The 17,242-nt window shown below is 37.0% G+C and overlaps 1 long non-coding RNA gene across 1 annotated transcript; it reads left to right on the top strand.

Annotated features, from left to right (window-relative positions):
* Positions 1-1,101: 1,101 nt before the first annotated feature.
* On the top strand, positions 1,102-8,165 carry LOC129033482 (uncharacterized). Its single transcript, XR_008501588.1, has 3 exons — positions 1,102-1,349; positions 2,095-2,318; positions 4,933-8,165. It is a non-coding gene; the product is annotated as an uncharacterized LOC129033482 (long non-coding RNA).
* Positions 8,166-17,242: the final 9,077 nt, after the last annotated feature.

Here is a 17,242-nt window from a genome sequence, read left to right as displayed (position 1 = left end):
TAGCAGAAGTAGAAGCCCAACAGAAGAGATGTAAAATATACTGAGAATTAAATAATTACAACTGGCCTTAAAATCTTATAAATTCTATAGTACCAATATGTATCTGGGAAGAGATGGGAGTACTCCTTCAGGGACTTAAAATTCTTTCTGCAACTCTCTTTCCCTGCTTTTCTAGTAAATGCAAGATACCTTGTGGACCAGAGAGATATTCTGAGTGTGGACCACTTGTCTGGATGGTTCAGAAAGAAGCTTTTTATTAAATCTGGAATTATTTTGTAATAAGATTCAAGCTAGGTAAGTATATAACAAGCCCAGAGTTTTATTTTGTAAGGAATAAGGTTAAGGACATTAGTAATAGAAAAACACAAATTTAATTTAAAACTAAAGGTGCTCCTTTGGAGAAATTTATCCCCATGGTGTTGAACTGTATTTGATTTCAGACACTGTACAAAAAAATCAGCCATGGCCTGAGTGAAAGCACAACACCATATTTCTTCTTCCATCTCCTCCAACTCAGAGCTCATTCCTGGGGGGAAGAGGAGAAGTATGGACATCTGGAAAGTATTTAAGGTGGAAAATGCATTTGCAAGTTCCAAGCCTGCACTGAGGATGGATGTTCACTATCCTGTGGGAAAGGGTGGTGCATCACAAGAAAAAAAGACTGGGAAGGACTTCAGGGGGTAAAATTTTGGAGAGGGAGGAAACAAATAAGTTATAAAATGAGGAAGGACACATGGCATAAGGAATCAGACTTGGCCACTGTGGGGCTCAAAGGACTTTATTGGCTAAACCAGAGCCATGACCCTCCTCCATCCAACACTACAGGCTTATGATTCTTGCTGAAATATTTTAGTTAAGAACAGCTTAAATCTCCCTTGAGGTTCAGTGTGTTATGATCTAGATAAGGAGTGGTAAAGTAGAATTTGGGACAGAGAAAGGATACTTTACCCTGATTTGTCCCTCTACCAAGACAAATAGGGAAAGAAGGAGTGGAAGTTCCTGTTTCCTAGATCACAGAAGAAAGGAACAGAGGCCCAACTACAAACCTTGGTGAAGCATTGTGACATCAGAAACATCTCTCTGCCTTTATTTCCCTGATGACCTGTGGGAGACAGTAAGATGAACTAACAGCTATTAATTATTAAGCAGATGATCAGGTGATCAAAAACTTAATTTTGAGAGAGGAAGAAGAGAGAGCTAAAGTACATGTAGCCCAAAAAATCATGTCTTGATAAATGGACTATGTATGTGACATAGACAAAGCTTCCAGACACCAGGGACAAAGGTCAGATGCTGAAATGTAAATATGCCTCTAAAGGAAACAGTTTGGTGGAGAGCTTAAAGTGAAGGTCAGTGAAAGTTTGCCTTCCCAATTGTAACTCCTATGGCAAAAGAGAACGTACGTTGATTCTTATGAAAAGTATATTTTTATTTCAGGCATAGAAAGTAAAAGATTGTATTTCTGCTGACTCGAGCTAACTTGAGTTAATTTAGTGTTAGTTTGCATATTAGAAGTTTTAGCAAGATAAGTTTTAGGTGGAGATGTCTGCTGTTGCATGGGGAGGAAATACTACACAGCAAAGTTCTGTCAGCAAGCTCCTTATATAGAGCCAAAGCAATTTCTGTTTGCATGTGTGTATCTATGTGCCAGCTGTTCCTTGGAAAATGGCCACTTGTTATTCTTTTTGAGCAAACCCTCAGTTCTTTTAAGATACACTTGAGACAATTAAGTAATAAGTCTAAGATGTAGAATGCTTTTTGTTCCATTAGGTGATGATTTCTAGCTGCACTGCTGCTCTCTAATGGGCACCAAAAGGACTCATTTTGAATTCTGATTGAGTTTGGTTTTTAATATTGGTGTGAGTCAAATCATCAAAGCCAGCTGCCTCTAAACATCGACTGTGATGTCGACTGGACAGGGCAACGTATTCTGTCAATTACAGGAAGTATCAAGTTTCCATCTACAGAATGTAAACATCTATTAAAAATGTTGCTCTGACCTAAAAAGGCAAATTCACTATGAAGAATCAGATACTTCAACTCATTTGTTGAAAGTTGTTGGACCTTTAGTCACATTCATCTCCTGGTTTTCAGAAAACAAATTGCAAGATGGATGTTACATTTTTACACCTAAGAGAACACTTTGATGAACTTCTAAAAATCAACATTCTAGCACAGCAGAAGGCAGTGACTGTTGATAATAAAGATCGGAAGCCCCACTGTAATTAAAGCCCAAGTCTGGCACTGAAGATGTGTAGAATTTTACTACATACAGACGTCCTTGGCTCTTTGGACTGACAAAATGGAGGAAAAATGAGGTAGGCGCTGGTGTATCTAAAAGCCATATTTATATTGGTGCTTGCTTGTTTGTTTTCTTATGCCTGCCATAAGGGCCTTCATTAGCACATGTAGTGTTTTTGTGCAAATCACAAAAGATATCCCTTCTGAGTGGACAAATTATAAAAAGATTACCTCTTTATTGGCACTTCTGGTTGGCATTTATTGTACCCATTTCTTCTCTGATTTTTGACATGATTTTTCCAAGCTGGCTCTGCTGAGGTATTTATTCCTGCTCCTTGGAGTCAGCAGTGTTTTCTGAGGAAACCAAGCTCAGTGAATTTGAATAACTTGCTCAAGGACATGCCTTTATAGATGGTGTCCTACGAAGTGAACAATAAACATGTTTCATCTCAGTCTGTGCTAGGCAACACTGCCTTTTAGCAAGGATACATGGATTTAGTGCAGTTTGATGACTGTACCTGAGATGACTGGAACATTAATATTCACTCTCATTAATGTCACAGAAAATATCATCTTTTGTGACATTAAATGGATTTTTTTTCCTGGGATTTCACTGAAAATTTAAATTCAGATTCAGTAAAATTAATTTAATAAACAAATTAATTAATTAATTAATAATTAATTTAAATTCAGGTTCAGTAAACTTTTGTTGAGCACTAAATGTGTAAGTGCTAATTGATAGGGGAAATAAAAAGGCAACCCAGCTAGGCAAGATCTCTTCATCAAATAAGAACTACTTGTTTGGTGCAGAGAGCGGAGACAGACAAAGAAGACTCAATTCCTTTATGGCAGATTTTATTTGCCAAAAATTGCCACAACCATATCTGTTGCAACCATATCTTCTGTTGTACATGCTCTTCTACAAAGTGGGCAGGCATCAAGAGGTAGGGTCTGATCCCTTCTCCTTGAATCTGGGTGGTCCTTGGATCTCTTTGACCAGCAGAATACAACAGAAGTGATGCTGTGTGATTTCTGAGGCTGAGTTGGAAAGAGCTAAGCAGCTTTCACTTTTTCTTTCCTGGGACCCTATCACTCGGAACTATGAGTCACCCGGTTAGAGATCTAGCCCTAACTGTGGTGGGCATGTGATGAGCAAATCAAGCCACATGGAGAGACCTTCTGTAGTTGCTCTTGTTGACAGTTACAGTCTTGAAGTCATCCTAGCTCAGGTACTAATATATTGAGAGAATGAACCTTTAGGTGATTTCAGTTCTCAGCCATCCCAACAACCTCGCCTTCAATTCTTCATAGCCCCAGATATATATGGAGCAAAAATAAGCTATCCCCACTGTGCCCTGCCCCATTCCCACAGGAACCATAAGCATTAAAAAATTGTTAATCTATACCATTAAATTTGGGATTAATTTGTTATACAACAATAGTAACAGAAGCATTATTCTCCCGAGATAAGTCTGAAGTTGTGTGCAGCAGGAGGAATACTGCCAGAGGTCTGAAAACAGATGTACATTTTTTTTTTTCCTTTAGTTTTATGTAGCACTTTTTGTAAAGGGGGAACAAAAAGATTTTGGAAGACAAATAAGCCTATCTACCTAAAGGTCATATTTCCCAAGTGGTTTCTTACTTTGGAAATACTATAATAGAATTTTCTCAAATTGAACAGAAATATACATAAAATGTTCTAACGGAAAGAGCACAATATGTTTCAGGACAAAGGAACATTAAAAAGAAATTCCCAAGACACTGTCTCCTTGATGTTGTTTCAAACACTAACGGGAGATGAGGAAGCGCTGTTATTACTTTTATTATATATTATTTGGTGCCTGAGTTATATTTTATTCAGGAGACAAAAAAAGCCTCTATTTCTGCCCTTATGTTGTACAATTTAAATCAGAGAGACATTATAAGTGTTTCTGACAGAACACAGTGTTCTGGTTTCTTTATGCTAATTTGAAAGTTTTCAAACAACCTAATCACCACAATGTAAAGATATGAAGTGAAATGGGAAGCAATGACAGAACACTTTCCAGAGTTTCGAGTCTTTATTTCAGCAGGATAACTCTTTATTTTTAATTCTTCATAAAAGAAGCCAGTTGTATCCACCATAATAGTTATAAGAATTACGAGATGTTGAGTTCAGTGATGTGCACAGAATAGTTTAAATGAATCTTAAAAAAACAAACAGAACCCTTTTTAGATTTTGGCTGTAAATATGTTAGAAAAAAAATAAAAATATAATAAAATTTACTAATTAGTTTCAAGGCCAATCTGAATTAGTAATAAGTCTGAATCACACATTATGATAAGGAAATGTGGTTTTATTACTTTACAATAAAATAAAATAACTTCTGCAGTTTGAAAGCTGTACAAGTTCTCTATGTTTTTTGTTTGTTTTTTGTTTTTTTTTTACTAAATGGCTAATTTATAACTTGCATCATTGATCAACTGACCTCTCCTGCATCTGCTGAGAACTTGCATTTGCGGAGAACTCAACAAACATGTCACAAATGACAACTTCATGTCCAGTTAATTGTCTAGGGTGTGTGGAGAATTCTGGAGAAAACAAACACATCATTATTGTCTCCAAGAGCTGAAATTCTGTTTGACAATTTATTTATAAAACACAACTAGCTAAAAATACAAAATGGTTTCTAATTCTACTTTGTGCTGTAGGAATTCTGAGAGAAGTCAGATAGAAGGAATTACTCAAGATTTCCTGGACAACATTGCCTTGACTACAGTAGAAGAGCAGAAATTAGATTTCTGAGAACATAGCACTCTATTTGGACCATAAGATAGAAAATTCTTACTTAATTTACCTTCTATATTTTAACAGCTTGAAGAAAAATTATCTTTCCAGGTATACAAAAGGTAAAGCTCGGTCCTGACTAGCATCTAGATACCAGATGATTTAATTTAAGCCACATGAATTAATGAGATTTTTAAAAATCAGCTTTTAAAATAATCATACATACACACGTTCTATAGAATATGAATGGTTAAAGTGTCAATAATAAGTACATTCAATCATTGACAATGGGGTTGGCTTGCATTAGTAGTTAATTTGGCTATCTCTAGGACATGATACAAGAGAAAAATAGCAGGTTTAGACTCAAAAGACATGAATTTGCATCTAGATGCTTCTTTCTACCAGTTTTGTGGCTGAGAAAGTCATTTAAACATCTGTAACTCAATCTGAGCTAATGATGGATCTCAATCACATAGGACAAAGGGGAAATGTATTTTTTTGACCCTACAGTAAAATAAAATGACTTTAGTCATCAGAAAATGATCTTTCAAATACAATATCAATGACCTCTAAATCAAATTTTCCCCATCTGTAAAACAGACCTGATAAAACCACCTCATACGATTTTTTGTGATGATTAAACAAATTTAAGTCAATAAAAGAATGTTAAGAAGAAATTTGATAACATAAAATAGGACATTATTATGATCCTTTAATTTTGTTTTCTAGAGGCACCAAGAAAAAGAAAAAACAATCTTATTCTGGAAATAAGGATTCTATTCTGGAAATAGTATCAAACCAATAGAGATTTATTGATTATCTGGTATTTCATTACTGCCTTTTTTCTGATTTAGAGAGCATATCTTAATGAATGACACTAAAATGATTTAACAATTTTGAGCAGTTGACTTAAAATGGGTTTTAAGTCAGAACAAAATGTATCTTAATTGTCTGATTATGTAACTTTATTTGGCCATTTAATTTATAGGATTTCTTTTCTAAAAGAGTTTAGTTTCCATACTGGTTACCAGTGTGTATATGAGACAGAAAAAAAGCAAAACTTCATGCTTAAGGTAAAAGTCAGTCACTTTTTTTGGAGCATTTATAAAAGTTAAGGGACTGAGTTTTCTTCAGGGCCCCCAAGCCCACTGGGTTAAATAGTTTACTTTGGCCTATATTATTTTAATTGACTTGTAATTCCCTCTGTACTTCCTTTTCTTCCCTCTGTGATTCCCAAGAGGGGACATAACACACTCTGGAGGTTGTTTTGTTTTTCCAACTTGCCTTGCAGCCAACTCTGTGCAAAAGCAAAGGAACTATTAATCGTGACCCTGGGCTTCCTTATGACATTCACATCAGTATTTTACCTAGAATCTTCCAAAATTTGCAAGGAGTTTTCAGGTTCTTTCTTGTATCACGCCTTACACACAAATCCTCCACTCCTTGAAGAGTGGCTTCTGGTGCTTTCATTTAGATAGCTTCTCAGTGTTACAGGAGAAAGTTCAATCTCCTTCATAACCTGATGTACTCTCTTACCACTCTCTCATACCCACTCAACAATTTCCCCATATAGAACTTTCTGCTTGGCCCACTTATGCTATGCTCTTTCTTTCATGCTTGAATCAGCCTAAGATGTCGGCCAGGAATACGTTTTTCCCTCTTCTTTGCAGAGCAAATGTCTGTTTATCCTCTCTATGTCTAAAGCTGTCTCCTAACCCCTTTATACATTCTTCACTTACCCTAAGGCAGGATTACTTATAATTATGCCATATAGCACTGTATAAGCTTCTCTTGGGGCAATTATCACAAAACCTTAATTTGTGTGTTAATTTTCCTATTTTACCCAATAGAATGTAAGCATCTTAATAATAGAACTCTAGGTTTTATAAATGCCTGTCTCTTTTTTCTTCAAGACTTGGCCTTGGTTATGTACCAGCTATCTCCTAAATATTAAATAAAGGTGTTTTAAAATTTCTACTTATTTGCCAAAAGTCTTTTTAGATAAAGGAATAGCAAGTGCACAGGCCCCAGGCAGGAATGTGGTGCAGTGTTTGTGGACTGGCTATGGCCAATGTTGCTGATACAGAGGGGGAAGGAGTAAAGTAGTAAAGATTGGGTCACAGAAGGGCCAGAAGCCAGATCCTAAGGGCTATGGAAGACCTTGCCTTTTACCGTGGCCAGAAATTTTTAAGTGGAGAAGTGATGTGATCTCTTAGATTTAAAAGGCTTACAACAGATTCAAAGACTAGTGGCTACTAAAGCAGGAAGATGAGATAGAAGGCTATTGCAAAAATCCAGACGATGGTGCTAATTGTTTCCTGCTAATTCAAAACAAAAATGCTAATACAAACATTGTATGTGTATTTATTACTGTTTATTAACGTTTTTTCACTCTTTCTTTAGATGATAAGTCAATCTAATTAGTCATTAAAATTTTTATTCATTCTATTGTTAGTCTTAATGAATAAGACTTTTGTTTAGTGGTCTTAGTTTCACCTTATCTCCAATATCTTACTATGATTTTCTATGTGAAATTTAAGCAAGAAACTAAATCTGTTAATAGCTGTCTGGCATTATATCATGTCATTCTCTTTGTACTTAACTCTGTGTTTCATAGTATTCTAAAATGGTGATTAGTCATTAATCAGGAATGTTCTGAATGGCTTAGTGTAACTTCAGATTTTGCTACAAACTTACATTGAAATAGTGATATGTTTTTAATATCATTTCTATCTTTTTTGATTTGTATTTTTTACGTTTTTAGTACCTAAAACCACTTAGGTGTTAAGCACCAAGATAATTTTTTGATAAGCTCTACATAAATATTCACAAGTAGGTTTTTATATCCTCAGTGCACATTGTTCAATATCAACAAATATTAGATGATTAGTTACTCTGCTGAAGCATTGACCTTTCAGATGGTCACTGACAAAAAACTCTCAATGAACTTTGTACATTACTGCTTATTTGGACTGTGAATTCTAGTTCAATTGTGAGAAATGTTTATTTTCCCACCCCTGTTTATATAGTTATGCTAAAATACTTCATTGCTATTTTCTTTAACACATGCACTGAATAGAAACAAAAAAGGGAAAAGACTTGTACAGTTATTGTTATAAAACTTCTGGAAAAAGCTAACATGGAGATAGAAATTTTTAAAAAAATGAATGTCAGCATGTGTTAACCCAATTTTATGAACTAAGATTGAGAATTCACAAATGATTAACTTTGGGAAAAATCAATTTACAGGTGTCTGGCTTTATTTCTGGGTTCTCTAATTTGATCCTTTAGTCTATGTGTCTGTTTTTGTACCAGTGCCATGCTGTTTTGGTTACTGTAGCCTTGTAGTATAGTTTGAAGTTGGGCAATGTGATGCCTTCAGCTTTGTTCCTTTGCTTAGGATTGATTTGGCTATTCAGGCTTTTTTTTTATTCCATATGAATTTTAGAATAGTTGTATTTTCTGATTCTGTGAAAAATGACATTGGTAATTTTCTAAGAATAGCATTGACTCTGTGAATTGCTCTGGGCAGTATGACATTTTAACATACATCACTGATTCTTCCAAGCAATCATCATAGAATGCTTTTCCATTTGTTTATGTCATCTCTGATTTCATTCAGCAGTGTTTTGTAATTCTCATTGAAGAGATATTTCCTCTCCCTGGTTAGCTGTATTCCTAGGTATTTTATGCATTTTGTGGCCATTGTGAATGGGGTTGTATTCTTCTTTTGGCTGTCAGCTAGCCATTATTGGTGCATAGAAATGCTACTGATTTTTGTACACTGATTTTGTGTCCTGAAACTTTACTGAAGTTGTTTATCAGTTCCATGAGTCTTTGGGCAGAGACTATGGGATTTTCTAGATATAGGATCATATAATCTGCAAGAGAGATAGTTTGACATCCCGTTTTCCTATTTGTTTGTTTGTTTTTAAAAAATTTTGTGGGTACATAGTAGATGCATATATCTCTGGAATACTTGAGATGTTTTGATACAGGCATGCATGTAAAATAATCACATCATGGAGAATGGGGAATCCATCCCCTCAAAGCATTTATCCTTTGAGTTACAAACAATCCAGTTACAATCTTTATTTTAAAATGTATGCTCCAGTTATTGTTGACTATAGGCATCCTGTTGTGCTATCAAATATTAGTTCTTATTCATTCTTTCTAATTTTTGTACGTCTTAACCAACTCACTTCCCTCACAGCCCCCAGCTAACCTTCCCATCCTCTGGTAACCATCCTTCTACTCTCTATGTCCATGAGTTCAGTTGTTTTAATTGTTAGATCCCCAAAATAAGTGAGAACATGCAATGCGTTTTTCTGTGCCTGGCTTATTTCACTTAACATAATGATCTCCAGGTTCCACCCAGGGTGTTGCAAATGACTGGATTTCATTCTTTTTTTATGGCTGAATAGTACTCTGTTGTGTATATGTACTACATTTTTTTAATCTGTTCATCTGTTGATGAACACTTAGATTGCTTCTAAATCAGCTGTTTTAAATAGTGCTGCAACAAACATAGGAGTGCAGCTATCTCTTTGATATACTGATTTCCTTTCTTTTGGGTATGTCTTATGGTTATATATCCATCAGTGAGATTGCTGGATCATATGGCAGTTCAATTTTTACTTTTCTGAGAAACTGCCAAACTGTTCTCCATAGTGATTGTGTGTCCGGCATTGGTGGGTTCTTGGTCTTGCTGACTTCAAGAATGAAGCTGCGGACACTCATGGTGAGTGTTATAGTTCTTAAAGATGGTGTGTCTGGAGTTTGTTCCTTTAGATGTTGAGATGTGTCTGTAGTTTATTCCTTCTGGTGGGTTTGTGGTCTCGCTGACTTCAGGAATGAAGCTGCAGACCTTTGCGGTGAGTGTTATAGCTCTTAAAGGCAGCGTGTCTGGAATTGTTTGTTCCTTCTGGTGGGTTTGCGGTCTCACTGGCTTTAGGAGTGAAGCTGCAGACCTTTGTAGTGAGTGTTACAGCTCATAAAGGCGGTGCAGACCCAAAGAGTGAGCAGCTGCAAGATTTATTGTGAAGAGTAAAAGAACAAAGCTTCCACAGCGTGGAAGGGGACCCAAGCAGGTTGCTGCTGCTGGCTGGGTGGCCTGCTTTTATTGCCTTATCTGGCCCTACCCACATCCTGCTATTGGTCCATTTTACAGAGAGCTGATTGGTCCGTTTTACAGAGAGCTGATTGGTCTGTTTTGACAGAGTGCTGATTGGTGCATTTACAAACCTTTAGCTGGACAGAAAAGTTCTCCAAGTCCCCACCAGTCCCAGAAGCCCAGCCAGCTTCACCTTTCACTGGTACTCGCCGTGGGATCCTGCAGCACCCAGCCTGGGCACTCTGGCAGCCCAGAGGGAGCTCATCCCAGACAACCAAGAGGAAAAGAGGGGAAGCAAGAAAGAGATGGAGGCAAACAAACAGACAGGCAAAATATCTGTGTCAGTGTACATCTTTCATCTGTCATTGGGTCAGGATCTGTGGGACAGACCCCACACCTTGTTAGATGGGTAGTTTGCAAATATTTTCTCCCATTCTGTGGGATTTCTCTTCGTTATGTTGATTGTATCCTTTGCTGTGCAGATGCTTTAAAACTTCATGTAACCCCCTTTGTCCATTTTTGCTTTGGTTGCCTGTGCTTGTAGGATATTGTTCAATAAATTATTGTCCAGACTGATGTCCTGGAGAGTTTCTCCAATGCTTTATTGTGGTAATTTCATAGTTTGAGGTCTTAGATTTAAGTTTTTAATTAATTTTTATTTGACTTTGGTATATGGTGAGAGATGGGGTCTCATTTCATTCTTTTGCACATGGATATACAGTTTTTCCAGCACCATTTTGTGGAAAGACTGTCTTTTCCCCATTGTATGTTCTCAGCACCTTGGTCAAAAATGAGTTCACTCTAGGCATGTGAATTTGCTTCTGGTTTCTCTATTCTGTTCCATTGATGTATGTGTCTGTTATACCAGTACCATGCTGTTGTGGTTACTCTGTTGTATAACTTGAAGTCAGGGAATGTTATTCCCCTAGTTTTGATCTTTTTGCTCTGGATAGCTTTGGCTATTCTGCATCTTTTGTGATTCCATATAAATTTTAGGATTGTTATTTCTATTTCTGTGAAGAATCCCATTGGTATTTTGGTAGACATTGCATTGAATGTATAGATTAGATTCCTTTGGTAGTACAGTCATTTTAACAATATTGATTCTTCCAATCCATGAACATGAAATAGTTTTTGGTGTCTTCTTCAATTTCTTTCATCAGTGTTTAATAGTTTTCATTATAGAGCTCTTTCACTTCTTAGGTTAAGTTAATTTGTAAGTGTTTAATTTTATGTGTGGCTATTGAAAATGGTATTACTTTTAAAATTTCTTTTGCACATTGTTCACTGCTGGCATATAGAAATGAAACTCATTTTCACATGTTGATTTTGCATTGTGCAACTTTACCGAATCTGTATATCAGTTCTAATAGTTTTCTTGTGGATTCTTTAGGTTCTTCAAAATATAAAATCAAATCTTCAAACAAGAATAATTTGACTTCTTCCTTTTCAGCTTGGATGCCCTTTATACTTTTCTCTGATCCAATTGCTCTAGCTAGGACTTCCAGTACTAGGTTGAATGATAGTTGTGATAGCATCCTTGTCTTGTCATGTTCCAGGTTTTAGAGGAAAGGCTTTTGGTTTTTCCCCATTCAGTATGATACTAGCTATGGGTCTATCACATATGGCTTTTATTACCTTTAGGTATGTACCTTCTCTTCCCAGATTTTTGAGGGTTTTTATCATAAAGGAATGTTGAATTTCATTAAATGCTTTTTCAACATCATTTGAAATGATCATTTGGTTTCCATTCTTCATTCTGTTGATATGATGTATCACCTTGATTGATCTGCATGTGTTGAACCATCCTTGCCTCTCAGGGATAAATCCCCTTTGGTCATGATAAATGATCTTTCTAATCTTTCTATTGTTGAACTCATTTTGCTAGAATTTTGTTAATAATTTTTGCATCAGTATTAATCAAAAAATATTTGCCTGTAGTTTTCTTTTTTTAATGTGTCTTTGTCTGGTTTTTGTCAGGATAATACCAAACTCATAGTATGAGTTTGAAAATATTCCCTTCTCCTCTATTTTTCAGAATAGTTTGAGTAGAACTAATTTTAATTCTTCTTTAAATGTTTGGTAGAATTCAGCAGTGAAGCCATTAGGTCCTGGGCTTTGCTTTACTGGGAGACTTTTTATTACAGCTTTGATCTTGTTACATGTTATTGGTTCATTCAGGTTTTGGATTTCTTCCATTCAATCTTGGTTGATCATATTTGTTTAGGAATTTGTCTATCTTTTCTAGGTTTTTCAATTTATTGACATACAGTTGCTCATAGTAGCCACTAATGATCATTTGAATTTCTGTGGTATCAGTTGTAATGTCTTCTTTTCCATTTCTGATTTTATGTTTTTGTATCTTCTCTTTTTTTCTTTGTTAGTATGAGTAAAGATTTTTCAATTTTGTTTAACTTTTTAGAAGACCAGCTTTTCATTTCATTGATCTTTTGCATTATTTTTTCATTTCAATTTCAGTTATTTCTGCTCCGATCTTTATTATTTCTTTTCTTCTGCTAATTTTGGGATTGATTTGCTCTTGCTTCTCTAGTTTTTTAAGATACATTGTTATATTGTTTCTTTGAAGATTTTCCTCTTTTCTATGTAAGCAGTTGTAGCTATAAACTTCCCTCTGAGTGCTGCTTTTGCTGTATCCCATAGATTTTGGTGTGCTGTCTTTCCATTATCATTTGCTTCAAGAAATTTATGTATTTATTTATTTATTTATTTTTTGAGATGGAGTCTTGTTCTGTTGCCCAGGCTGGAGTGCACTGGTGTGGTCTCAGCTCATTGCAAGCTCCGCCTCCCAGGTTCACACCATTCTCCTGCCTCAGCCTCCCAAGTAGCTGGGACTACAGGTGCCCGCCACCATGCCCAGCTAATTTTTTGTAATTTTAGTAGAGATGGGTTTCACCGTGTTAGCCAGGATGGTCTCGATCTCCTGACCTCGTGATCTGCCCACCTTGGCCTCCCAAAGTGCTGGGATTACAGGCGTGAGCCATCTCGCCTGGCCTGTTTCAATAGATTTTTATATTTACTTCTTAATTTCTTCAATGACCCACTGGTCATTCAGGAGCATATTATTTACTTCCCATCTACTTCTATAGTTTCAAAAAGTCCTCTCACTATTAATTTCTAATTTTTTTCCACTGTGGTCAGAGAAGATGCCTGATAGTATTTCAGTTTTTTTGAATGCTTTAAGATTTGTTTTATGACCTGAAATATTTTTTATCCTTGATAATTATTCATGTGCTGAGGAAAATAATGTGTGTTCCTCAGCCATTGGATTAAATGTTCTGTAAATATATATTAGGTAAATTTGCCCTATAGCACAGATTAAATTTGATGATTCTTTGTTGATTTTCTGTAAGTCTGTCCAATGCTGAAAGTGGGGTGTTAAAGTCTCCAGCTATTATTGTATTGGAGCCTTGCTCTCTCTTTTGCTCTATTTTTTTTTATGTATCCATGTGCTGCAGTGTTGAGTGCTTATATATTTAAAATTGTTATGTCCTCTTGATGAGTTGACTCCTTTATCATTATATAGCTACCTTCTTTATCTCTTCTTATAGTTTTTGTCTTGAAATCTATTTTGTCTGGTATATATATAGTGACTCCTGCTCTTTTTCAATTTCCATTGGCATGGAACATCTCTTTCCATCCTTTGTCCTCAGTCTATGTGTGTCTTTATAGGTGAAGTGTGGTTCTTGTAGGCAATAGATTGATGAGTTTTGTTTTTTCACCAAATTAGCCAGTCTATGTCTTTTGACTGGAGCATTTAGTCCATTTACATTCGATGTTATTATTGATAAGTAAGGACTTACCCTTGCCATTTTGTTACTTGTTTTCTCATTGTTTTTATGGTCTTCTCATCTTTCTTGCTTTCCTTCCTGTCTTCCTTCTTTAAAGGTGATTTTCTCTGGTAATATAATTTTGTTTCTAGCTTTTTCTTTTATTTTGTATCCGTTATATGATTTTGTTTTCATGTTACCATGAGGCTTGCAGATACTACCTTATAACTCATTATTTTAACCTGATAACAACTTAACACTGTTTGCACAAATAAGCCAAAAATAAACTAATAAAAAATCTACTCCTTAACTTTACATCCCTGCTTTTTAACTTGTTGTTGTTTCTATTTATATCTTATTGTACTGACTCTATCTTGAAAAGTTGTTGTAGTTATTATTTTTGATTGGTTTATTATTTACCCTTTCTATTTAGGATAAGAGTAGTTTACATACCATAGTTACAGTAATATTCTGTGTTTTTCTGTGTACTTAATATTACCAGTGAGTTTTGTGTCTTCAGGTGATTATTTATTGCTCATTAATGTCCTTTCCTTTAGGATTGAAGCACTCTCTTTAACAATTCTTGTAGGACAGGTCTGGTGTTGATGAAATTCCTCAGCGTTGTTTGTCTGGGAAAGTATTTCTTCTTCATGTTTATTTCTTCTTCATGTTTGTAAGATATTTTCACTGGATATACTATTCTAGTGTAACAGTTATTTTTCTTCAGCATTTTAAATATGTCTTCCTACCCTCTCCAGGCCTGTAAAGTTTCTGGTGAAGAGTCTGCTGCCAGACATATTAGACCTCCATTGTATATCATATGCTTCTTTACTCTTGCTGCTTTTAGGATCTTTTCTTTATCCCTTGGGAGTTTGATTATTAAATGCCTTGAGATAGTCTCCCTTGGGTTATATCTACTTGGTGTTCTATAACCTTCTTGTACTTAGATATTGGTATCTTTTTCTAGGATTGGGAAGTTCTTTGTTATTATGCCTTTGAATAAACTTTTTATCCCTGTTTCTTTCTCTACCTCCTCTTTAAGGTCAATAACTCTTAGCTTTTCCCTTTTCAGGTTATTTTCTAGATCCTTTAGATCAAAACATCCATGCTTTGTTGTTTTTAAATTATTTTTTCTTTTGTCTCCTCTGTATTTTCAAATAGGCTGTGATCATTAATTCTTTCTTCTGCTTAATCAAGCTCACCAATTCTTTCTTCCGCTTGATCAATTCAGCTATTAAAGGACTCTGTTGCATTCTCTAGCATGCCAACTGCATTTTTAAGCTCCAGAATTTCACTTGGTTCTTTTTAATTATTTCAGTTTCTTTGTTACATTTATCTGATGGAATTCTGAATTCCTTCTCAGTGTTCTCTTGAATTTATTTGAGTTTCCTCAACACAGCTATTTTGAATTCTCTGTCTGAAAGGTCACATATCTCTGTTTCTCCCAATTGGTCCCTGGTGCCATATTTAGTTCATTTGGTGAGGTCTTGTTCTCCTAGATGATCTTAATGCTTGTGGATGTTTGTGAGTTCCTGGACATTAAAGAGTTAGGTGTTTATTGTAGTCTTCATAGTCTGGGCTTGTTTGTACCCATCCTTCTTGTGAAGCCTTTCTAGATATTTGAAAGAACCTGGATGTTGTGATCTAAGCTGTATTAACTTTAGGGGACACCTCAAACCCAGTAATGCTGTGGTTCTTGCAGACTCACAGAGGTACTGCCTTGATGGTCTTGGACAAGATCTGGAAGAATTCTCTGGATTACCAGACAGATCCTCTTGTTCTCTTCCCCGACTTTTTCCCAAACAGAATTTCACTCTCTGTTCTGAGCCACCTAAAGTTGGGAGTGGAGTGACCCAGGCATCCCTGTGGCCACCACCACTATAACTGCACTGCATCAGACCTGAAGTTCCCACAGCACTGGGTTTTGCCCAAAACCTGCTCTAATCACTCCCTGGCCACTACTTACATTTGTTCAAGGCCTTGGGCTCTACAATCAGCAGGTGACAAAGCCAGCCAGGCCTGTGTCCTCTTCAGGGCAGCAAGGACCTTTAGGCCCTGGATGGGTCCAGAGGTGCATCAGAGAGTCAGGGCCTAGAGTCAAAAACCTTAGAAGTCTACCTGGTGTTCTATTGTACTGCAGCTGAGCTGACACTCAAACCACAATACACACACTGTCCTTCCCACTTATCTCTCCCCTTTCCAAAGGCAGAGGAGTCTCACCCTCTAGTTACCACCACCCCAGGCCATGAGGAGTACTGCCAGACTACTACCAATGTTCTCTTAAGGCCCAAGGACTCTTGTCAGTTTTTGGTGAATGTTGCCAGGCCTGGGAATCAACCTTCAGGGCAGTGTGCTCCCCTCTGGCCCAGGAGAAGTCCAGATATGACATATGAAAATCAAGTCCTGGAATTGGGCACCCAAAGAGCCTGCTTGGTACTCTACCCCACTGTGGTCTTGCTGGTACCTGAAGCCAGCAATCCTCTGAGGCTCTCCCAAAGCCCTCTGTGTAGTACTTGGGTAACATTGTTGGTTATTCAGGGCCTAAGGGCTCTTCAGTTAACAAGTGATGAATGTTTGTAGGACTGGGTTCTTTCCCTCATGGCAGCGGGTTTCCTTCTGGCTCAGAGTGTGTCTAGAAACATCATCTGGGAGCTAGAGAGACCTGGAACAGAGGCCTCATAACTCTGACAAGTGCCCTACCCTGCTGTGGCTGAGCTAGTATCCAAGATGCAAGACAAAGTCTTCCCTACTCATCCCTCTCCTTTCCTCAAGTGGAAATAAGGGGTCTCTTTTGGAGCCTTGAGCTGTGCAGCCTGGGGTTAGGGGAGGGGTGATACCTGCATTCTCTTAGCTGCCCCAGCTGATGTGTCAGCAGCTCAGTTGTCCCCCAGTCCACTGTCTCTGGGCCTAGTTCAGCTCTAGGACTTGTCTACGAGTTGCAGTCCTTATGGCCAACAGTGCCTTTCAGGTTTCCTTGGAGACACAGAGCACTGTAGCCCTCAGTGGTGAGGTTTGTGGGGACTCAAGTTTAGACCACTAGGATCAGCAATTCCCTTCTGTCTAGGGTTGGTTTAAATGCTCCCTCCATGGTCAAGTGTCATCTGAGTTTGGTCTGGTTTCCCTTTCTGTTCTAACAGGACAGCACTGAGTTCAGTGCCTCATAATTGCTGTGCTCTCCCTCCCTCAGTGTTCAAAGATGCTCTCTGCACCAGGCAGCTGCTGCCTAAGTTGTGGGAGGGTTGACGTCGGAGATTCAAGACTGTTTTTTCTATCTCTTTAGTGCCTCTTTCAGTGATATAGTTAAAAACAGGTACTATGAGTGCTGTCCTGATT

Source organism: Pongo pygmaeus, chromosome 2 (assembly GCF_028885625.2).
Source record: "Pongo pygmaeus isolate AG05252 chromosome 2, NHGRI_mPonPyg2-v2.0_pri, whole genome shotgun sequence".
Lineage (NCBI taxonomy): Eukaryota > Metazoa > Chordata > Mammalia > Primates > Hominidae > Pongo > Pongo pygmaeus.
This window is presented reverse-complemented; position numbering and strand designations above follow the sequence as displayed.